A 25,027-nucleotide genomic window follows, 5' to 3' on the forward strand; every position below is an offset into this window, starting at 1 on the left:
CTGTATTTGTGATGGCAGCAATACCACACTTGAAGACAGCTGGCAGTTCCTAATAACTGGACAGCTTGTTGCCCATATCACAATAAGTGCCACCTCAGCGTCCATCCAAAAAATGGCTGGTACTTGCTTCCCAGGAAACTTCCCTGAGCATGCAGGCTGGGCTCAGTCCCAGGTATGTGTCTGCTCAGCTGTCACTGGCCTCCCTGCCTAGACAGCTTGCAAAGTGATTACTACATAACTATGAATTACACACCTTGAACAGTCAGTTCTCTTTGGCAGCCCTGTGATCCCCTGTCTGTGCCTGCTGCCTCTTTTGACCTCTGCTCTCTGGACAGCATTTTATATCACACTTATTGGATATTTAACTTCTCGTTTTCCTTGCATACTGCTCCAGACAGCCAGTCCAGTTCTTGCTGACTCCATCCTGCCAGCTAATCCCTGCTGGGCCAAACTAAAGATATGCTCCTGACATACGGTTAGCTGGCAAACGAGGTTTGTGCACATTTTGGTGAACATCTGGAGGGAATACCCCAAGCATAATGATTTTGGCTGGACTATGAGAAGTGCTCATTACTATATCACTTGAAGCCAGCTTGTTCAACGGGGCATTTTCAAGGCCAGGTTAGCATGCCCAGAGCAATGCAAGCCCTGCAAAGAGCTGTCACTGGCAGGAAAAGACACTAACTGGACTTCCATTACTGCCCAGCTTTATCGCCCTTCTCTAAACAGGTGGTACCTGCCAGTTACCCAAACATCAAAATCTTCCTTACCACAGACTATCTTTTATCAGAAAGAAAAAAAAGTCAACCACATCTGCTACAGAGATACCAGTCACTCTTCATGTCATCCTGTAGAATAACCAAGAAGTTCTAAGAAATATCTCAGGAGCATTTGCAGAGGGCATTTGCCCTTCTGTGATCCCAGGAAAAAATGCAGATGCTGAAGGAGGTAAAAAAAACCTTCATCCCAAGAATTGCATCCTAGGAGACTTTTTGCTATAAAAAATAAGAGATATAAACTGAACTACGAATTGTCCTTGTAAAGAACATGATTCCTTTAGTACACATCAGCAGAAAGCACAACTTCTGGAGAACTGTTAGAGGAAGGGAGGAAAAGCGTAGCCAGTTTTAGTTTTCTCTTCAATGAGGCTGAGTTACTGAGTTACCATCCTTGTCTGGTTCCTCGCTCCTTTTCATTAGTGGGTGGCAGCCTAGTCTCGTCTCTAGCTATTAATCAAACAGGCCTTACTTCATTAGCATCTTCACTTTCTCCTGGATCTTTTCCCACCCTTGACAGGGGATGCTGTGTCACACAGCAGGGATTTCTGTCAGGTAGGGCAAGCTTTACTCTTCGTGTCTGCAACTGACTATGCATTGCCAGCGATGCATCACGCTATCTGTGAGGCTTACAATGTCACTTTTGAGAGAGAAAGGGGGGGTGGGGGCAGGGCATGAATGAGAGAATAAAAGTGAGAGAGGGATGGAGACACTCCTCCAGAGAGCACATTTCAGGAAAAGCATACCTTAAAGAGTACCTCCTAATTTCTATATGCACATTGAGTACAGAGGGATTCTAAAGAAACTAGCCTCTTCATTTAGGTATCTACTCCAGAAATACCACATATGAAGGACAACTTGGGAAGGGAAAATAAGAGGACAAGAATTAGATATCACAACCATTATGTGGCCTGATAGGTTGTACTGGTATGGGGTAGAAAGATATGTTTTAGTCTTGCAAGTAGCATATTTGTTGTAGTACAAAACAGTTTATTTTCTTAGATTAGTGTTATTTAATAGTTTAGAAAGCATTTATTTCCTCTGAACAGTCAGCAAGTCTGAGTGCATTATTCTTATTTTTTTCCCTTGCATATAAGTCAGAGAGGTCTGTTTTCATGTAGTCCTGTTAATAGAACACAATCAAGAAGGCCACTGCCATGCCCAAAGGATTCAGTTGCAATATCAAAGAGAGCAAACAATCTACACAAACAAATAAAACAATACCCTCTGTTCCCCAAATAACAAGGACAAAGCACTATAATCAGATTATTTTAAATCAGCCAAAGAAATCAAACCTTTGTTAACATTGTCCATAAAATTAATCAGGCAAAAACCCCTTTCAATTAGGTTAGCAGTCCTCTCACCCTCTGAATATCAAATAATAAACACAAGAATCACTTAAAAATTCCATAGTGTCAGTATAACACACCTCATATAACTCCACAACATATGAAACGGCCCAGGCATTAGCAGCTGACCACAATAAAAATGGCTTTAGGTATGACAAGGACATAGCAGTACACGGTCTCCTTATTCTTTCTTTCCAGTAGATCCTGGACTGCTATCACTAATGAGCATTATTTCTTCAGTTATGCAAATTCTCAAGATTCATAGGTATAAAAGTTCCACAGCACACGGAAATACTCACTTTGCACATTTTTCATCCAACTCAGAGCATGGCACAAGCTTCCAAGAGGGGTTTGTAGTACGGGTGTTTAAGCCCATACTCAGAAACGGTGCTATCTTGCCTACATCTTTCCATGTTCAGCTTTCTACCATCACTCACAACTGCTAGAAGTGTAATGGATTTCTTGCACAGTCCCACGTGCCTTCCAAACATCTTCACCTAAGAGCAGAACCTCAAACTGACTGCGACTCCCAGTGCTTCTGACTTCCCTGCTTCTAGGGCCCAATGATCCATGGACATCAAAGAGCAACACTACGCTCTGGAAATCCATGTTCTCTGCCTCTTTCAAAACAAAAAACAAAACAAAACAAAACCACCAAAATAACAACAAAACCTATGGGAACATGTATGCCAGCCGTAATTGTGCAGAGGTGACATACCTCATGACATTTCTAGTCCACTGTAGATACCTTAGAAGTAGCAGCAAGACTGCAGGAGTCCAGCAGGAGAAAAGAATAATTTCCATCCCAGAATTTTGAAAAAGGCAGCTGATCCCGAAATTATTATATGATAGATCTATTAACTGAAGTTTAAAAGCTATATATCTAGAGAATAGTAAATGCTGAATCCGTAGATAGAAATGGAAGCCTGAACAGACCTGTCAGAAGAGGTCCCCAGATTTGAAAGAAATTTTCTGAGGGAAAACATAAAGATATAGCGGTAACAGAAGATGAGAAAAATGTCATGTGCATTTATCAACAACAGAACAAGGCAGATTAATCCAAGATGTGACTTTTCAGAAAACATGGCAGAGCTTCCATCTGGACTTCATCACAACATTTGAATGGAAAGCTGGAAATAAGAAAGATTTGCAGAGAACTGTAAATAAAGCAACTAACCTAGGTATAGCAAATATATTTGTGGAAAGGAAAACAAAGAGTTTCTAATGGAATCCCTTAAGATCTATGAAATTATTTAACATTTTCATCAAATTTTTTGAGATACACAATAGAGCCAATGCTAATGAAATGGGCTGACATGAGGAAGCATCATTAGAATAGAGCAGGATTCTTATACTTTTATATATATCAAATATAAGTTCAATGTTAAAAGGTTGAAATAAAAGGAAATATGATACTCCAAGGTTCAAGGTCAACCATGCAGAGAATAAAAGCATGAAATTCTACTCTGAACTGGGATAGAACTCATTTTTTAAAATGGCAAATGAGAAAGACATATACACAAGTTGATAATTTTCCTCTGAAATGTAGTTAAAAAAAAAAAGCAAACTTTTGATGCTTCATGTGGGATGTATGAGGTAGAGAGGTACTGGGCTGGTATCCAAAGCACTAGTGACAATTTCCTACAGTACACATTCTCCCCCCTTTTCACCTAATGCCAAAAACACCTTTCTGAAACTAAGATATGGATAAAGATCTTTTCTTGGATAAGTGTGTCTGATCTTTTCACAGCCCAAAAAACTCCCCATTCATTCAAGCTACCACAGTGAGGTCTGGGAAGGGATGTGTATATTTTGAGGAATGCCTTATCAATGTAAATAAAAGAAATAAAATTATTATTAAAGCTAAATCCCGATGCTGTCACAAGAACACATGGATAAAAACACTCAGGAACAAAGACTGAAAGTGCGAGAAGATCCATAACCACGTGCATTGCTACCTGTTTGTTTCTTTCTTTGAATTTAGTTGCTGTTAGAAAATTTTATTCTTCTTTTTTTAGTTGTGTCTACAACGTCTAAAATGCAATGCCTACATAGATGAGTTGCATACGTAGGAGACGGAAATTCATTACTAATCCAAATGCATGTGCAGATCAGGCTGCAGAGATCCATTTGGTCTACCACGTGTTGAAACTATTGAGCAGCTACAGCTTATTTGTACATTCTCAGAGAAGGACAGGGGGTTTTCATACCAGTCAAATATCAAATCTACCAAATCAAAGTAATCAGGTTACTACAACAGTGTCAGGAATAAAAGAATAAATCACACGAAAACTGAAATAGACTGATACAGAAAGGCCAGAACTCAGCAGTGCCCCAGATTCCTGGTAGTCCTATATCCTATGGCCAGAGATTATCAACAGCTGTGTCACAGTTAAAAGGACTTCTCTGGAGGATAAGGATCTCTGACCCTTCAGCAAACACCCCTGAAGAATTCAAGATGAACAAATTTTGTCTGCCAGTCACATCTTTAAGAAGAGACATGCAGCGCTCTCATACTTCTCAAGTTCCTTCAGCTAGCTTTTACTATTTTACCTTTCTTTTCACTATACTAAGGGCCTAGTGACAATTCTTAACAGATTTCTCATTAACCTCCATCTCAAAATACTGCTTTTTAAAGCAAAGAACATAGCATGGCTTGAAATAGAGAACTAAAAGAAAGCAAGAAGGGTAGCAAAAATCAAGAGGTTTCCTGTGCCACTACAACTAAGATGTTCATGGATGAAGCCAATAACTCAGGCAAGAATCTGGTCTGTTCATGGATGGAGGCAGAGTGACAATTATACAACAGTCATCTCCCACTTTTTTATTTAAATATTACTCAGAAACATTAGTTTTATATAAGAGCTTATAATTCAATTCAACCAGTTTGTGTTACAGGCATTTGAAGAATGCTGTAGGAATCAAATTTCTAGAAGACCTCAAGTTTCATATGAGCAATCAAAATAGAAACTTTAGAAGCACAGAAGTTTTGAGACTTCAAACATATAATTTTGTTAGGCTTCTAGAATTCCTAATTCAAGAGGTTTGTTTAATGGAAATCAGATACATAAAGGCTGGAGAAAAATAAGGACAGAAAATACTGATAGAAATGTAGAGGGATATTGCAGAGAGTATTTCCAAGCTGCAGAACTGCTCAAATCAAGTAAGTTTTGATGGGGAAAGCTAAACATAGGACCATGGGTTACATTACCAAGTAAATAATCTGAGCAACACAGAGATGCACGAAGAAGTCAAAAGTTTCTAGGAAGAACACTGAAAATGTAAGCAGAACGACTGTACAGGCAGAATCAAGAAAGTGTTCATAAGGCACAAAGGCAAACCTAAGCACTGTCCTATTTTTGTAAAGAGCTACTAAATTTGTGAGAAACCAAATAATTTCACAGAAGTTGTAGAAAAGAGGAAGTGATGCTCTGAAAAAGGCATACGAAATCCTTACCCTGCACAGCAATGAAGATGTAAGCAGGAATCACAAATTCTTTCTGGGACTTTGTTAGAAGACAAATAGAGTTTAGGACTGGAATACAGCCTTAAGCAGCATAAATACACGATTGAGGAGTTGGTAGTGCCACTGCAAATGCAAAGTATACAAGATGCACATTCCTGATGACCATGCACACCACATCCAATCCTGGGTGTGGGTCCCTGAACCACAACAGGCCAGTTAGCCATGACTACACATCAGGCTCCCAAAAGAAAAGTTATTGCATCAAGTTGGTAGTGGCAGGTGATTAAGGACAGCTGAATGAGTTTTACACACCAAGTATATGATAAGAGAGGTCAAATACTTTGTCTGAGGTCACTGGACAGCCCCATTCACTGCATACCATAGCTCAAGACTACATCCCTCGGGGAGGTAGAAAAGGACAAATACAAACTCAAGAAAGTTTTCCTCTCAATCTGTAACAAGTTTTGACCCCACTAGAAAATAATACCAAGAGCTATTCAATAGCCTTGATTCTGCAGAAACTTTACTCCGCAAAAACTTTCTGGAAACCTAGCTATTTTCCAAAGCATTTTTGCATGGGATTTATTTTCCCTGATGTTCTTACATAAGCTTATGGTTTCCATGCTGCAAACATCGCGGATGGTGTAGCAAGAACACTACCATTTAAAATGCCAGATTGCCTGGACATTGAATTCAAATAATTTTTTCTCTCTAGCTATTAACATCTGAAAGCCCTGCCAGACTTGGAGAAATGCCCTAATTTATAGAAGTTCTCTGTTTGGTTAATGGAAAAATACACCCTTTTGCCCCCAATACAGTCTGGTGTGTGAAAGCATAGACATTTCATCCCAATAGAGCATCAGAGCACAACAGTAAATTTTGTACACTCTTAGCATGATTACTTTGCAATTATGGCATATGTATTATGGCAAATCCCAAGTAAATTAGGAACTCTGTACATTACAAAGGCACTGTGAAACACTGATTGATTTGGACAGTTTGTAGTTAATTAAGTTCATTTCCAATTCCATCTCTTCGCACAATTTCAAAGCATTCTGCATTGAAAGCCCATTTTCAATTAGTAAGGAGGATGAAACAAAAAAGAATTAATTATAAAAGTGGCAATCCCCATTTAAATCTTCATAGTACAGCAATTATTTATGTTAAGTGTTGAGAAATTGGAGAGTTGTACTTGTCTAATACAGTTTTTTTCCTTGATATATATCTCATATATATTAAATCTGTACAAAGTAGTGGCATAGCATTTTTTAAAGTAAGGACTAAATTATTGCTCACAAATTTGTACAGAGCTCCAAGAGGTAGAAAAACGTCTGTGCTTGGCTAGAGCCAAATTAAGTGTCTTGGTGTGACTCTTCTCACAGCTACTGCACTCTTACCCTAAGGTAATTCCATTCCTTGGACTAAAGTAAACATCCCTGTTGAAAAGGTAGTGAAGGAATACTTCTATCAGTGGAACTTTATGCTGGGGAATGACTATCCAAAAGCAGTTACCCAGTTTTATTCTAGTGTTTGATGTTCAGAATGGTATAAACCACTATTGCAACTTACCACAGGGAAGAATGGGTAGCAAAGCTTTCAGATACCCTTTTCTAAAATCCTTTCCATGGGTACATGCTTAAATCTTCAGATCTGGTCATCATTTTCAGATTTTGGTAATTAAAGAACCTTACACTATCGCTTTATGGAATAGGTCCAAGCACCCCTTACCAAACTGCTTTAGAAAGAGATACAGATAACACCATGTATTGAACTTTTGAGAACATGAGAAAAAAAAAAAAAAAGCGGGGGGCAGAGGGTTCATCCCTTGAATTGCTGATGTTATTCTTCTACAAAACAGATCTTTTAGCACGTGAATACCTTTCTTCATAGAAGCCAAATACCTTCAATGCCCATTAAAAGGAGAGAGGAGGAAAAGATTAAATCTATTTAGTGGTGCCATTTAAAGATGGCCTATCTTAATTTGCTGACTGTACTGTCTTCACCTCTATCAAAGACTGTCAGCCATAAACATGACACCAAAATGAATGATCTGAGGTTAGCTGTAACTGCAGATGCACAGTGCTGTAAACCAACTTTTTTAACTCCATTCACTAGATTTTAAACTGTCATCTATTGGCCATTTGTCATTGTCATTAACTTCCTGCTCTACAGCCAAGATCACTGCTTTAACCACCGGTGCATGCTTCATTGCCTGATTCATGCTTGGCTCATCCCCGCTGTCTTTTTCTTTGCCATTTTGGTAGCGGGCTTTGTAACAACAAGCAACAGTGAAGCAAGAGGAGGAGGAGAATGATGGGCACTGGAAAAAAGTAAAGTAAATGATTCAGTGAAGGTAGAAGGGTAGGCAATAAAGAAAAAAACCCCAAAATTTGTTAAAATAGAAAGTAGGGCTTTATGAAATAAGAAACTTAAGTTAAAAGGAAAAAAAGATAAAGCAAAACAAATACAGATGGAACAGCCTTGCAGCTGCAAGAATGAATGCAGATTTAAAAAAAAAAAAAAAAAAAAAAAGAGAGAACACTGTAAATCTTTCCAGAACTGCCTTGTGTATTTTGTGGTATTCTCAGCTCTCACCAACCACTGTAAGATGGAAGAAACCGTTTCTCACACTACTGGAAATGTTTTTAACTGCTGTTTTCAACATATCAGAAGAAAATTTCTTTTTGACAAACTTGGGACTCTGTGCTGGGGGTTTCAGATATGGCTAGAGCTCACAATCAGATGCAGTCAAGCTGTGCCCAACGACACCATGAAAACAGGTACAGGAGAACCTTTGGGAGTGTTATGAAACACACTGCAAAAAGGTTCCTTGCTTTCTTCTCTTCTGCCTTTGTTTGAAATTGCCTCCAACTGAGAAAAACAGTCAAGACAAGATGAAATTTTAACCAAATGTAGAGATCCATGGAAGACAATTTCTATCAGCAGCTTATTAAAAGGTATTTCAAAATAAGTACTCAAAGAAAATTACATTTATGTCACCTGGGTAGAAAATATCTCATCAGTGGCGCAATATATTTTTTCCTAAATCTAACTGTACAATCAATGGAACTACAAATAATTTATTGGTTTTGCTTTTTATTCTAACAAAAGACAAATTATGAGAAATGTGCATGAATTCTTTTAAACACCCACACTTACAGCTGCAAACATGCCTAAGTTGTTTGCTGAATAAAGCCATTATGCTGTTGACTCTCACGATCAACCAGCACAGACTGTTTTCTTATCAATGCAATGCATGGTTTCAGAATACTGCAGTAGTTCACTGTGACATAATTAACAGTATGAACCAAAGTGTTACACCTTCCATTTCTAATTCTTATAGCCCTTCTCATGAATAACCCCTATCATCCCACATTCTCTCTAGTATCCATAATTTTGCTCAGCTACTTCTGCCCCTGTTTAGGATTATGAATTCCTTTAAATACATCCCACCAGATGATATATCACATCCACAGGGAAACAAGAGTTATGACCATCGCAATGATCACAATCTACTTTAATAGACTGTAACTACTCATCTTGAATGATGTACAGCCTTGACAGGGATGTCCTCACTGGTTTAGGTTAACTTCAGAAAAGCTTCACATTTCTCCTTATCAGAGACTGAAAAAGCTATTAACCTGAAAGCCAAATACCATTTTCTTTTTTTCAAAATCTATTTTTAGAAAGTTCAAGTTTTTAGATGAGGAGGCATATACACACGCCTATTTTTTGGAATTACAGAATGGTTACCATGCTTTCCACTTTCCACCCAAAAAGACAAGACATACCAATAACCAGGGAATGTAATCCAGCATTGGTCCTGTAACAGTCAAGAAAGGTGGCATACATCTTAGACTCCCACAGTAAAATTTGTCATTAGTTTAGGAGTATGTTTTCCTGCATTTCTATAGAAGTTTTTTTCTTTAATGTAGAAAAAACCCTGTATAATTTTGACAGCCCATTTCTACACCTTCTGGCATCTGAAGACACAGCTGAGCCCACACACAGTAGCTACAGCCCACCACCACGAGGAGCCTGCGTGGCTAGACCCTGGGTTGGTCTTGCACTAGTAACCTAACAGTGGTACTTGTGTATTCCTCTGACATAGGGTGCTGTAACTTTTGCTTTTGGAGATATTTAGCCATCAACTCATATATATATAGACAGATAGATGGAGGATTTTTAGGATATATAGATATCTATATTTATGATACATATAAGAAAAAACATATTTATCCTTTATAAAATTTAGGTGCAACCAAAACAGCAATAATAAAAAGATACAGAGGAAGGAAGTCTTGGAATCAAGCTCACACTTGCGTCCTTTGGAGCGGTTTCTGTGCGCACATGCATGCCTGCATGTAAGGGGTATTATTTTGGATTTTTTTTTTTGTTAAAACAGATTTGTTACTGACATTGAGGTAACCAATAAGCAGAGAAGCTACTTCTAGGCTGGTTCCCCTTTAGGTAAATTACAAAAAAGAACAGCTGACCACAGAAAAATCTCTTAAAGGATTCAATATTTCTCACATGAAAATACCTTCCTCAGCACTTGACCTCCATTTGGAAACTGAATTTGAATCAGAATGCAGCGATAAATTTGTAAAAGATCATCCTTTGGCCATTTAATAAGACTAAATCAATGCTTTAGGACTTATATGGGCTTGTCTATGGATTTCTTTGGAAAATTCAAGCAGCGGGGGTGGAGGTTTTTTTGTTGGGTGTTTTTTTCTTTTAATTGCAGAGTTCCGGATGGCCTGACAGTGCTTTCACAGTGTGTAATACTGCTGCGATTAGAATCACAGCCACTAGAAAAATACCACCCTTGAGAGTAAAATAAGAAGCTACCAACTTTAGGGTCTCAGCCACATTCCTCCTTGATTTGAATTAGCTCAAATCTAATGTGGGAAAAAGGAAAAAAAAAGGAAAAAAGAGAACAAATGGTTTTAAGAACAGTCTTTCTGTTTGGTTAACAAATAAAGGCTAAGATGACGACAGTGCTGAATACTGACAAGCTTACCCTCAAAGGCCAATATAGTCAGAATACAACAATTATCTGAAGACTGAATTAATTGCCCATCAATTTATCATTTTGCATATTTATTATTTTCAGATGGAAGTTCACATCTTATTTCAATAGTGAGATCTCAAACATACACATACCTGTATCCAACAACTTTGAGAAAGAAAACAAAAAGAAAACATCACACCGACATCCTGAATGCTGCAGCTAAAGCACAGCACCAAGTTCCTGAGTGTGTTGGGAGTGTTTCATATCTGTTGCCCTACAGGGTTCCTGTCACTGTTCCTTCTGTGTCTAGCAATAGGAGGTGCAGGATTAACAAAGGGAATCAGGCTGAAGGTCCAACACATGCAGACTTGAGCATGGACTATACAGTTACTGGATCAGTGAAATACTGACTGAGCTACAGGTGACATCTCCTGCACAGGAGGTCAGCCAAAAGAACAAGGCCCAGTATTTATTCATGATACAGACTGAAATATTTTCAGCTAAGGGAAGCCTGGGAGTTAGCTGAGAGAAATAAAAAAAGTCAGGGTTACCAACAACACTGATTTTCCTGACCCTTGAATAGTCAAGAGTTTTCTTCAGAGCAAAGTAGCCAGAATGATGCTAGTAAGCAAAAAATATCAACTGTCAGTTCTGCTTTTTAACACATAGGTATTGACTCTTTAACCTACATGTACAACAGACAGACCGACCTCCAAGGATATTAAATCACAGTACTTGAAAATTTAAATTAATATTAAAATAGGTACATTAAATTACAAAGGTTGACATTTCTGATTATTTAGATTAGCCATATTGGGAAAAAGTATCTTAGCTCAAACATCTGAGAGAGGGGGCAAATTCACAGAGCTCTATATAAATATACTGTTATTAATGTCAATATACTTCTTATTCACAAAGGGAAATTTCATTCAGGACAACCAAAGGTTCATTCTCTTTTATTGGCAGATGGTACATGTATTTTATATGTATATAAATTCCCTTGCTAAACAAGGTGTGCCAAACCTAGGCATTTTATGTTCAGATTAAAATGTAAATATATTAATTTTTGATTAAAATATTCAACAAAATGGCATTTAGTGTTGACTAATTTAGAACTATACAGTAATTTATGGGCCTACTAATTCATAGCAATGTTTATTCTTAAAATAATCTGTTTAGGACATTGCAGAAAAATTTTATAAAAGCAAGCAAGAAAAGAAACTAAATTATAGATTTCTGTGACTATGCTGCACTTTAAGTTAAATTCTTAATTTTTAAAATATTTTTATATAGGCCACATTTTTATTTATCAGTTCTTACAGCAGCTTGAATTAAATACAGTTTTCAAAAAAACTTTGTTTCACACTTACACATCAACATCTCATTTCATATTTATTTTGAGTGTAAACTCTATTGTTGATTGCTTGAAGATCAAATCTTTTCTTCCAAGTCCCATGCAGGGGAAACAGAGCTCTCAGCACACATTAACAACAGGTTTTAAATAGGCTATATCAATCAGCACATGTACCTTAAGAGTTACCTCTCTATATATATATTTTAAAAATATATATACATATTTAACAACCCTAATGACAAAGCCAAAAGATGTGCATTGCTATTTTTCTCTCACTATTCCCACAAAAATGTATGTATGCTCCTCAGGTAAGTAAGCATAGGTTGGCATATGGCAGAAATCTTATGAAAAATTTTGAAGAGTTGCTTTGGTTCAAATTGGAAAAAAACTTCAGAGTACCTAAGTCTTCCTGAGGAAAATTATTCCACAAGTGTTTATTTTAGACTGAAATGTATTACTACTTATCATTAGATAATCTGGAATTTGAAACTGTAAGAAAAAGAAGAAAATCAAAGTGAAAAGACACTTTGAAATTAAAATTGCAATACTGAACATTTCAGCATTGCTTCAATTTCCCTAGTTTTGGAGAAGTCAAGGTAATCTTGTAAAACATTTTTACTTCAGTAGATCCACACTCCTCAGCTGAAAAAAATGGTTTGGATAAAGAATAACAAGTATTAAGTCGCATTACATTTATACTCAGCCTAATGCCTCTGAACATCTCAAAGCGTATCAGAAATATAACTGAATCAAAGGTGGAAGGCAAAATGAAAGTAAAGCCCTACAACACTTCTTCCTTTTTCTCTTCTAGCAGCCTATGCAGAACTAAAAACTGCATCTATGAAGTGCAAAGTTTTTAAACGTGAAGAGTATCTTTTAAAATTGAAACAAATTGTCCCTGATAACTTCCCCCATCACTGCAGCTATCTTTGTTGACTGAAGGAGGTGAAGCAGTCACTAAGAGACCTAGTAATCTGCTGTATTACTTCTGCTATATAACCTCTGCCACAAAGTTTCATGACAAACCCAAATGAAAATATTAAACTGACTTTACAGCACAACGAAGTATTCCCAATTTGAGAGGTCTAGAAAACAAGGTCCTTAAGTGGGAATGCAACTTAAACTAGCCGAGTTTACACAGGTCTGGCGTCCTGCAGTTCATATAACATGGTACAGAAATTGGTGCTTTTGAGATAATATTGTAATCTTCTTTCCATGGTAATTACACAAGACCACTAATAAACAGATGATTTGTCATAGGAAAACTGAGTTTTTGAAAAATCTGTAAAACAAGTGCCTGTGAGATCTTCAGTTAAATATAAAGGGTTTGCAACATTGCCAAATACTATGTCTACAATTATTCTGACTTCCAGTTTCATCTCCAACACACAGTTGCATGGTGCTTACCACCATATAAAGCCTCCCAGTTAACAGGATCACTTCACTAGTATGTATGAAGGAAAAAAAAAAAAAATCTTCTTATATAATGTCTTGAGTTCTAACCAATTCTAAGATTTTTTTAGCAACAAGAATGTTTAAAACAACCTCTATTCTAACTCCACAATTATTAAGTAGTACATATTTAAAAAATAAAATCCTTAAAATCATGTCTTTGACCACCTTGCAGATGATACATCAGTTTACACAGCTGTTTTCAAACTGTTGTTGACTTGCTTCCTCTCTTTTTCAGTTTGGAAAAACTGAACTTCTTAGTAAAGACATAAGCACGTTTATCAAGCAACAACCACGTTACCACATAAAAGAGTTAAGGCCATTACACATTCTACTATAACAGAGGTGAAAATCTGTTTCTCTACATGGCATTAGGCATTAAGCTCTTCCAACAAATTTAGCAATCTTTCCTGAATTCCTACTTTCAAAGCTACCAAGAAAGAAAGTCTTAACACAAGAATTATTTCCTTCTTTATTGCTCACCAGGTATTCTGCAGTATAATGTCATGTAGTGCCACTTCAGGGAGATTCCTTATCTAAATTAGATACTGTAATAAATTACAAAACCTGGACTACGATGGAGCAATCACCGTGAAAGGCTCAGAGCAAGTTAGAAAAATGACATTTCCTTTATGGTATTTTTGCTATAGCTTTCTTGAGTGTATTTGGAAGAACTGTTTAAGGCTCTATTTTCCAACTATATAGGCAAACTTATATTTAAACTAAGCTTTTTTTTGTTTGCTTTCTCCACGCACACTTGGCTCTCCTGCTTTGCTTCTTCAGCTCAGGAGCAAATGCTTACCACAGCAACAACCCTAGTCATCACAGTCATGGCAGCGACAGAGAAAGCAATAAGAAAGGTGGAGACACTGAAAATTCTGTGCTACTCAGGAGCTTCTAAGGAGCAGCCTCCTGTCTGGGTACTATGTACTGCTCAGGTCACAGAGAATTCAAGGCAGGTGAGTTAAGATTTAGGCTTTATACCACAATCTTGAGAAAGCCACAGCAGCTTCTCCTAAACACACACCAATAATGGAACCACTGTACAATCGCTGCTGCTGCAGTGGCCCTGCATCAGGTAAAGGAAATCCTCTATTATCTTTGTGATCTGCCTTGACTGTGCTTTATAAAACTGAAGAAGTGCAAAGCACCTCGGTAAGGCCAGGGACTTGGAACCACTGCTGTCACTTAAATCAACAGCTGAGCTCCCATTTATGTCAGCAGAAATAAGACCTGGTCTCCTGTTTCTTAACAGCCTCTTCAAAATAATGGCAGCAACAAGCATGAGATTGGGTTGACAATCATTTACATGCCAGTGTGACCTTTTTACTCGGTGGTGACATTTCTATCCTATTAGCAAAATACTGTATTGTATTTAAGCAATAATTGCATTTTCTATGGAGACAAACGACATGTAAATCAATAAATGACGAGGCTGCAGGCCAAGCACATTATTGATTTTCAGTCATGTTCATCTCTGAGCTTAATGCTGAGAAAATACAGTATATGCTATGATTTTTTACAAGTTACATCTTTTGGGCCAGAGAGAAGTTTTCTGAGAATTAAGAAAGGTTTTCTCCAGTTGAGAGGGAGGAGATTAAAGCAGAATGAGAATTTAACAGCTGTAATCGAAGTTAACACACAGTATCTTAAAAGCAAATACTGTATAGATCAATAAAGACCTTGTCATCTACTCAGTTGTTATGGTTGATCAAACTATGCATTCCTATCGTCTGTATTAAACCAGTAGTTAAATGCAGTATCATGCACTGAAACAAACAGGTTTACAGAAGTCTCAGTGAGAACCATCCTTATTTCTTTTGTTCTTTGTGAGAAATTCAAATTATTGAAAATCCACCACAATAGGGTGGTGGCAAGTGGCAAATCTGGAGAAGGGTCTTCCTGAAACATGAAGAGTGTGTTTCCAAATTTCCTGTGTTTTTCAGATGACAACACAAATCAGAAATTTTAATACAAAATTAAGAGAAGGGAATAATCTCCCTGTTTTCCTTTTATTAAAAAAAAAAAAAAAACACACAACAAACTCAAGGGCCAGATTTTCATGGGAATAGGCTGTGAGAAGGCCAGATTTCAGAGGAACACAGCTTTAATTTAAGAACCATGCTGTCAGTTATTAAGGATACTGTATTCTGATACTTAAATGGGAACTGTGATTTTAAACAAATTACTTTTTAGAAAACACAAACTTAAGTAGTTCACCATTCCTCGGTTCTGTAACTTCAGAGTGAAAACAAGAAGAATCTGGAATGGATTCTCTAATGGATCAAAAAAGCAATCACTACATGGTCTCTGTGAGGCGTGCACAAGTGGTCTGAAATCTCCTAAAAACAGAGCAGTGAGTGAAAAGAAACTTCAACACACAGGCACTCAGCCTCAGATGTCCTAGGAAGATACAAGCAATCTTAGCTAGCAAAAGGACCAAGACATCATTTGTGAATATGAGACAAGATGTTTAGCTTCTTCTCAGGGTCACAAGAAATAGTAAATTAATTACACTTTAACTGGTATATTATTGCAGTAAAAGCACTGACTTTTTCTAGATCTCCTCCTAAATCATTAATAAGGTCATTCACTGAGAGTATTTTAGGAGACTTCATCTGATTTGGGATATTTTTCCCATAAGTTTCTGTGTGACAGCCATGATTTAAGATTACTCTGTTTTTAAGTTCTTTACTATGGTTGAGTAAATTATGTGAAAGAAAAACTCTTAACATGGTAGCCATAACACCAAGTGGGGTTCACCTACTCTCCTCTGTATGAGGAATAATCCTGCAATATTCTCTCATGCTGACCAAACCTTTCGATACAATATAAAAGGAGCAGAAACAGACGTTAATTTCCTCCACAACAGCCAATTTTCCTTTCACTGGAAGTTATTTTGAATATGGATTATACAATCTAAATGCAGTTGTTCAGTATGTAAGACTCCATAATATCCTACAATCGAACCAACGGGTTAAGACACTTTTCATCTGACTGCACTAAATTATTGATCTACTGGTCCCTTTTTCAGATTTTTAAATCACGCAAACAGAATGAAAAATAAATGCATTAAGACTTTTCTAGTCTCAGTGAGAAAATATATGTAGGTAGTTTGAGTCCCAACAGTAAAAATAATCACATAGAGTATCTTGCAGCAATCCATCTGATTTTGAATTAACCACTCAAAAAGCAGTTTATTTTTAAAATACATTTTTAGTTTGCTTGGGAGTTGACTATATAAGTCCCATCTATCAATTCCTGCAGTTTGGGTATTACAGTATGAATAATATATGCCTTTGTCGTGTGAATAAGATAACAGCCTTCACTCTTCAGCGCTCTACATTTCTTGTTCCAAATGTGACATAAATAAAATTTTCCTTGAGTAGCTGAAAAGGAATTTAGAATAAATGAATTATGAATACATTGATAGAGACAGACACTAATTTTATTTTTTTAAGAAAAAATAAAGAATACTAAGCAAAATATCAAGAATTATTTATGAAATTCACTGAGGCCCTCATAAGGGCCTAAAGATTTAGCTGAAGAATGGTGTTTTCTCAAAAACACACTTGAATACCTGAACTCAACATCTTTTTAAGTTACCACTTCAAAAGTTTCTTAAGCCCTTATGAGCCTTTTCAGTAGCCAACGTACCCCTTGATCACCTGGAGGTGTGAATTGAGATGGATTCGATTCTAGTCACCTTGTCTTATTTTCAAAATTTTTTTGCTCTATTTTATTTATTATGGAAGCTCTGGCAGTCTTCTCCAAAGCATCAGGAAACCACATCTGTTAAAAACAGGTTCCAAGGCTGGGCAGAACACTGATATCATACACTATACCAGCTCCCGAGTTCCTGTTTGGCAGAGTTATGATTTATATTTCTGAAACAATCCAAATAATACATTTAAATATCTGCTTCATTGTTCATAATGCAGCACTATGGATATGTTTGGATGCTAACTACAGTACCATATAGCTTTGGCAGCATAAATAATCATGAAAAATGATGAACTGACAAGAACCACTATTAAATGACTATTTGGCCCAGAACATATTACCGAAACCTTCTCTGAATATATTTTTGGCCTGTGGCCTCCCTCCCCCCTTTTTCCTTATGTTCTTAAAAAGAGTAAAACAAAGTCTTAGCTTTCCCATTTTTCATTACCCCAGACATATTACTTTCTTCTCAAGCCAAAAAGGAATTGGAGCTTGATTTTCACAGAAGAGTTAGGAAGAAGCCCAGTAGATACTTGTTTTGGACCAAGAACTGTTCATTTTTTCTGACTGGTTTTTTTCCAGGTTTTGACATTTGGACACATGCAGTTATTTCAACTGTCACAACAATTGTTTAAGACAGCTCTGTGTTTGATGTATAGCTAAAGATTCATTGAAAGAGGCAGGAGTGGAAGAATCAAACAATTACAGGCAAAATTAAAGGGATTCATGGGCGGGGGGGAGGGAAAAGAAGAAAACAAGAGGGTGTTCACCTTATTTTTATTTCAACTGCACATAGCAACAAATGAAGCAGCACTGAAAACATTAGAAGTATCAAAATTTTCTAAAGAAAGTATGTGCATTTATGTTTTAAAATGTGTATGTATCTTCATTTTTAAAGGCTTAAATGAGTAAGATTAGGTATTTCCAAGAAACATATTTTCTAGTAACCCAAAATGATTTTCAAAATTATTCTACTTTTCCTGAGGCAGACAAAAATTCAATTTAGGATAATTCAACAAAACTTTCTTGCTGCCTTCTCCTCTGGTAAAAATCAGCAATCTAACATAATTTATTCACACAGATGTAATCTGTATCTCTATGGACCTTTGAAGAGCACAGCGCTTTCCAAAAACCTTGAGAGCAAACCTTGGCCTGGTGGTCACAATGAGAAAGCAGCCTATCATTTTAACACCAATGGGTTTTGGCTTCTAATCTGTTATGGGAACAAAAATGTCCTTATTTCAGATGGAGAATTCAGTCTCCAGGTCTTGGCTTGACCTTTAAATCACAAGGAACCTGAAGAAATGCCACAGATGGATAATGGTTAATGATGTTCACCAAGGCACAATGACATCATATTGAAAGAAACAAAGCCATACTCCTGCACTCTCCTGTTATCCTTGTTAGAAATGGAAAGTCACAAGCACTAAGCAGATGATAACATTTGTTTTAAAGGAAATGTTAATTGAAATTGGCATGCCGCTGCTCACAGCTACGAAAAGGACCCCAAGGGATCAGTAGAAAGAAAAAGGAAAAAAAATGGTGAGAGAGTTTTGCCAGATGAGCACTGACTCCCAGCCAGCAATGGGGAGGGCTCCATGTCTGATAATCCATTTTTAAGTACAGCAAGATTAACTTTGACCTGAATAAAAAGCCCTTTCAAAAGTGGAGAAAGCCTATCATTTGCTCTTCTAAGCGTGTGAGTGGGAGATGAAGAAAACAGTCACGTAAGATCTACATTTTCTTAACTATTTTTTTAAACAGATACTAGGGCCTAAAAATCCCAAAATAGAAAAAAAATAAAATTACTCATTTTAATGCATGACATGTAATGCTTATCACTTAATCATTTCTAAGTGCCAAGAGGTTTAATTACAGCCTTCAATGGCCCAGCAAGATGAAAAAGTCATGAATCTGAAGACCCAAATCCAAATCGTGAAAGTTAGCTTTCTCCTCCCCTCCCAATGCATACTGGATCCCTTAGAAAAACCAACATACTTTAACACCCACTTTTAAGCAGAACACCAAACTAAACCCAATAAAGTCTTTGTTAAAAACTGGTTTTATATCAGGGACCAAAGATTACTTACGGGCAAGCAGTAATCTAAATCAGCCTCACACTGCATTAGTTACTGCTTAGTAAAGCAGGAGGTTTATGGGGCTGGTGGGACCCTATAGATACTGCTATTCAGTTATAAACAATAGATTCAGGTATCAGTTACTGCAGCGACTGAGCAAGCAGAGACACACAGAAAAATATCAGAAAGCTCATTACAGCAGCCTGCCAAGCCTGAGCACTGGCATGCCTGCGGTCAAGAAGTGTGGTATTCTTCCCAGGGATGAAACTCCAGGGGAAAGACCTCTTGAAAGTCTGGGTTCTTTCCTGCTATATTCCATCTCACAGGTATCCTGCAGGCAAGCATAATCACTAAGCCTTAAGCTGCCCATTTCCCCAGGAGCTTGTTTATTGATGAACACCTAGATGTTTATCTCAGTGCTTAACGCACTCCAAAATTTATGAACACCTAAATGTTTTGAGGAACTGCACTTAAGAACCCAATCAATGAAAAATCTTTCACTGACTTTGGTAGTAAGCCCAATTTCAGACTAAGGTATGAATCACTATTCAAGGTAACTGCTTTGATGCAGCAACTATTCCCTAATACTTTGAGGAACACAGGAGATTTCTTTTTTTTTTTCTTGTTACAACTTGGGGAATACTTGCTGGCCTTTGAGACATTTCCCAGCTGGGCAGCAGTTACAGAAGACCAGTTTGCATATCCAGTTTTGTAAATAGGTTTATTCACATCTCCTGCCATGAGAAAAATCAATATAACTACAACTTGAAGACGTGTCAAAGTCACAGCCCCATGGCAGCCACTCTTCATAGGGTTAGATCCCTTGCTGATGTAGATGGCCTTGGCAGCTAGACAATTCACTTCCTTCGTGCAGCAGGGTTACCCCCCTCCCCAATCACTGTACTGTTTTACTACTTCCAGATGCCAATACAGCAGGAATGAGTCTGATCCAAAATTCACATTGTTCAATAGGACGCATTCATCTATTTTAAACTGGCTACCAGTGAGACTTCCCTGACATTTGTTCTCTCCTTTGCTCCTCTTCACCATTTGAACGGGAATGCAGAACACAGGTCTAGATTACGTCTTGTTCCAAAGGCTATGTGTATGTAACTGAAAACCCACTTCCCTCATTGCAAGGAAAAAAACCTTGTTACAACAACTGGCATCTCCTAAGGTGTTCCAATGACTTCCAGTAATCACTAATGAATATGAAAATATTGTCATTATATAAACAATCCCTCCCTGAAAAAACACATGTAAAAATACATAAGACCTGAGACAAAGTCTTTCATGTACAGAAAAATAAGAAATTAATTTATTGATAACATCAAAAATAGTTAAATTAGTTACTCTGAGTATCAACATATGATTTTTTTTTCTTCCTTTACATTTAAGTTGATTAGTAGTTGCAATATCCATTGTTTAGAGAAGAGATAGGACATACTTTGCTGCAGCTCTTCTCTGACCTGAATGGACTCTCTTATTTCAAATGTGAATACTCAGTGTTGTCTCTTTCTACAGTTTTTGATTCAGCAGCAGAATTATGCTTTTAAGGAAAAGGAAAGCCTAAGACCCACACAGAAAAAGATGGATGCATTAGAGCTATGAAAATAATTTATTCATACCCCAGTGTGCAAGAGCCACTCTCAGCCAGATATATGCGTATGACAAAACTCTTTAGGAAATCAGCTTCTATAATAGAACATATTTAGAAAGGTAAAGCTGATAACCTATCTGAAGTACATTCAATGGGCTTCTTCCTTTAAGCTTTTATAATTACAGAATTAAATTCTATGCTTTTTAATGCATTAGACACACTGAGGACATAGGACACTCAATCAGTGTTATATAGAAAGAAAAAAGTGAGGTCTTCACAAAGGAACTCAAGAGTGGAATTGGCTTATATTGTACACACCTGCACTGAGCTTCTGTCTGAGAAATAATAATGAGAGAAACATTGCTAATGGAAAAAAAGGATCACCTTTTGCAATATTAGGTCTGTTGATTGTTACTTTCAAATACTACTTTTGACTATGTTTTATTTCGATTAATATTAAATTTGGCTATGTGGAGAAATTAAATTAGTTGGATAGAAAAAACCTAGCCCATCATCTTCAAAGCCGGATTCCTATAAACAGGAATCTAAGCTGTGAAACAGGCACATAAACGGAAATTCATCTCGGAGCAAAAATTAAGAGAGTCCTGATACAGAATAATTAGAACCTTGGGCAGGGGACGGGTTGAGAATTCAAAAATGCTTGTGAGTTTACACAGTTTCCAAGCAGATGCAGAGGTAAGGGTTTTCTATTAATCTGTCTTCTAAAATGGTGAAAACTCTGTTTCCCACCTGCAATTGCCTGCAATGCTCTTTATCACTACCTTACTACCAACATTCATTTTCCTTTTTTTATACAGCTCTGAGGGGAAACAGTAGTTAGAGTACAAAAACAATTCATCCACAGAATACAATGTACAGTCCTGAGTATCTTGTTGAAAGACTGAAATTATCACAGCTCTGATCACCTTCCAGTATCTGGGGGGGTGTGGGGGGGTGGGAAGTACCTTTCCACAGGTCAGAACAAATATCATGTGTGCATTTCAAAAAGCCCCTTTTAAACTTGTGTTCTGAAATAAGGGGTTAACAAAACAGCATTTCCATTCAGTTTTTGGCACTTTCATTATGCCATCAATTATTATAGTGCCATCTTCTAATAGGAATTTCATCATGTATTCAAATTGGTGAGCAGAGTCATTTAGCAGCCACAACAAATTGAGCTCAGCAGGCTTTATTTCAAGAACTACAATGGTGTCAAGTGGTCAGTCCTTCATTTTTAAATTTCTGGATATATGAGATGCAAATTGCATGGTCTCTCATTCTAACAGCATCATGGCAAATAGTTACAATTATATTCTAACACACTCTTAACTACGGGTAAACAACATTATCAAGCTGGGGATGGGGCAGTTTGGATCACAATGAAAAGATTTATTGTATTATAGAAATTTTTTAAATTTTTTTTTCTTCATTGACCACAGTCATGTCCTCCTAATCAGAAAAGAAAAAACAGAGCTTGCACCTTGATCCAATGTAGAGAAGTTCAATAATTGTATGAATCATTTCCCCCCCCCCCCCTTTATTTCTGCATCTGCGAGCTTGAAAAGATCAAGTCATCTACTTCATAACAAGCTCTGTGTATTTAGATTTTAATCACTGCTTAATGGTGAAATGCAATGTCCTACTATACAGAACCTACAGTGACATCTGCCAAACAGGTATCCGTTGCTGTCTGTACAGTGAAAAGGGTGCCAGTGGTCACCAAGAACACTGAATACTAACTATCTAATGATAATCAACGTAATTGGGGCCTGATACTCTCCACAGTTATGTGGATATATCTCCCCATTTGGATCAGTGAATGCTGAAGCCTTACTGACAACTGAAACAGGCCTAATGAAATTAGTGAACATACTGGCACTCTCTCGTGGCTTTACGGCTTGGAGGACACAACTGGGTTACTGGTAATTCCCAACAAACAATGTAAAAAATTAATTATTCAGTTCTTCAGCCAACATCTCTTTTCCAGGGGCCTCATTTAGTGATACCAAACAACTTCTCTTATTTTAAGCTCCTTTAACTATTGACTGTTTTATTTTTATTTGGAACTGTTGCATTTCTACCAAACAACTTTTCCCAACACATCAGATCTTTGAAGTCCAATCTACTGTTTATACAGCAAAAGTGAAGCTGACACTCCTTCCTCTACTTAATTGGAAAAAACCCAATCATTATAAATCAAGCTCCTGCTTCAAGTGCAGATAGAAAACAATACTGGAATTTGCTGTAAGGGTTCAAAACATGTAAGCTTAACATTTGCTTTCTGAGCTGGCCAGGTCAGTAAAATTTTAATCACGATAATTGGGCTAAGAAAATGAGCATACAAAAGACAAGGTTCACGTGTGAAAAAACCAAACTCGTTTAAGAATATGAACAATCATGAATACTATCAGGAATTTTATTATTTTTTCTGTGTTGCACATCCATATTCTCAGCCTGAAATGCATCTTGCCCTACAGCAAGCCATTCTGAAAGTCCTGATGAGCTCTAAACACTCGTTTCTACCACCATTGTGCCAAGCTATTGACCCATAGCACCTTACAGTTGTTCTCATTTTGACAGAATAGCTTAAGGAAGATGCTGATTTTAAATGCCAGATGTATTTTTCTGTTTGCACATGGGAAGCTCTTCTGTAATATGAATTGGGCTGATTTGGTGTATGTAAAATCCGATTGAATGCAAAAGAGAAGGTGAACTGGTTTCATAGTGGGATACCGTAGAAGGCAAGAGTGGCTAATCCTCACCCAGACCAGTCTATGTCACGTATGTGCAGCCCTATTTACACTTACTGTCACAGGAGTATTTACTTAAATTAGAAGGTTACACATCACTGGATAAAATGAAATATGTCAGTTAATGAGTTTTTCATTTCTTCTGTAGTGGTTTAATTCTGGAGTAATTTGAACGAATTCTCTCAGAATGTACTACCAAATAAATTACAACAGAACCTGCTTATCTCTACCTAAGTTATCTTTTCCATTCATAGACCAGTCCTAAAACTCCAGGCTCTTGTTTCACAATGTTCTACTTAACTATAAAATGCTTATTGAACAACATCAAACTAATTTCTTTCCTTCTGAAGCGCACAATGCAACTTTCTACAGTAGACATTTGTTTAGCATTGGTCTTCTCCCCAACATTACATTAAAGACAAACACTGTTTGGGAGTCAGCCACCCCACATTTGTTGACCCACAATGTATCTTCAACAAATACTTTAATGAAGAAACAGACATTTTTCTTTCTTCTGCAGTACCCAGCCTGGCTAAGGTCCACCCACTGAACCTCCTCTCTACTGCCAGGACCCTGAGGAAGTGCTGTGCAACACTGCTAATTCAGGCAACATCAACATGAAACCCAATCCTGACTTTACACTGGATAAATTACAAGTGATGGAAAGAATTTCAATAGGTTGCCCAAGGGAAGCAGAATATTTATTTCAACAATGCTCCAATTTCTAAATAGTCCTAACTAAGCTAGTTGTCAACACAGTAAGATTACACTGCTGGTTCATTGCTATTCTAGCAGATGGTGGGGACTTGTAAAGGCAGAATGCACTGCCACTTTGCTGTTCTAACAAATTAAAAGTGAAGTCTTGAAAAGTTAATTCAATCAACAGCACTAACAACAGAAATGTGAAGTTTAGACCTTTGATAAATACAATATACACACACACAAATATACATAATTTTATGGCCACTTATGCCATCTTCTGAGAAGTGCAGAGCTGTGAAAAAGTTTTTCTGGGAAGATTTTGGATTTTGGTTTTATACATAATTTAGATATCCATAGTTCATTTATCATTTTGATATTAAGTCATTATAGCTGCAAATGTCTTCAAGTACTGGCATGGCACACAACAAAAACATGAAATGGATTGTAAACACCTAATTAAGTATGATAGCCAGCCTTGCATGTAACAGAGTGGTCTTTGGATGTGTTACATCATTATAGCTCTCCGAGGAATAATTTTCTGAGGAATAAGAGAAGATTTCAGTCCCTGGCCCAAATCCCCAAAACATCAAAAGACAACAATGCTAAATGACATACTTCAGACCTCATCTCTTGCTGTCTTCATATCATAAATGGGTTATTTCTGGCCTTTAATCCACAAATTGTTGCTCTATGGCCAGAACAATTGCAATATACTCACTGACTGACACTTAACTAAGCATGATTTCTCATTGATACATAGACT

This window comes from Strix uralensis, chromosome 14 (genome assembly GCF_047716275.1).
Source record: "Strix uralensis isolate ZFMK-TIS-50842 chromosome 14, bStrUra1, whole genome shotgun sequence".
Taxonomy (NCBI): Eukaryota; Metazoa; Chordata; class Aves; order Strigiformes; family Strigidae; genus Strix; species Strix uralensis.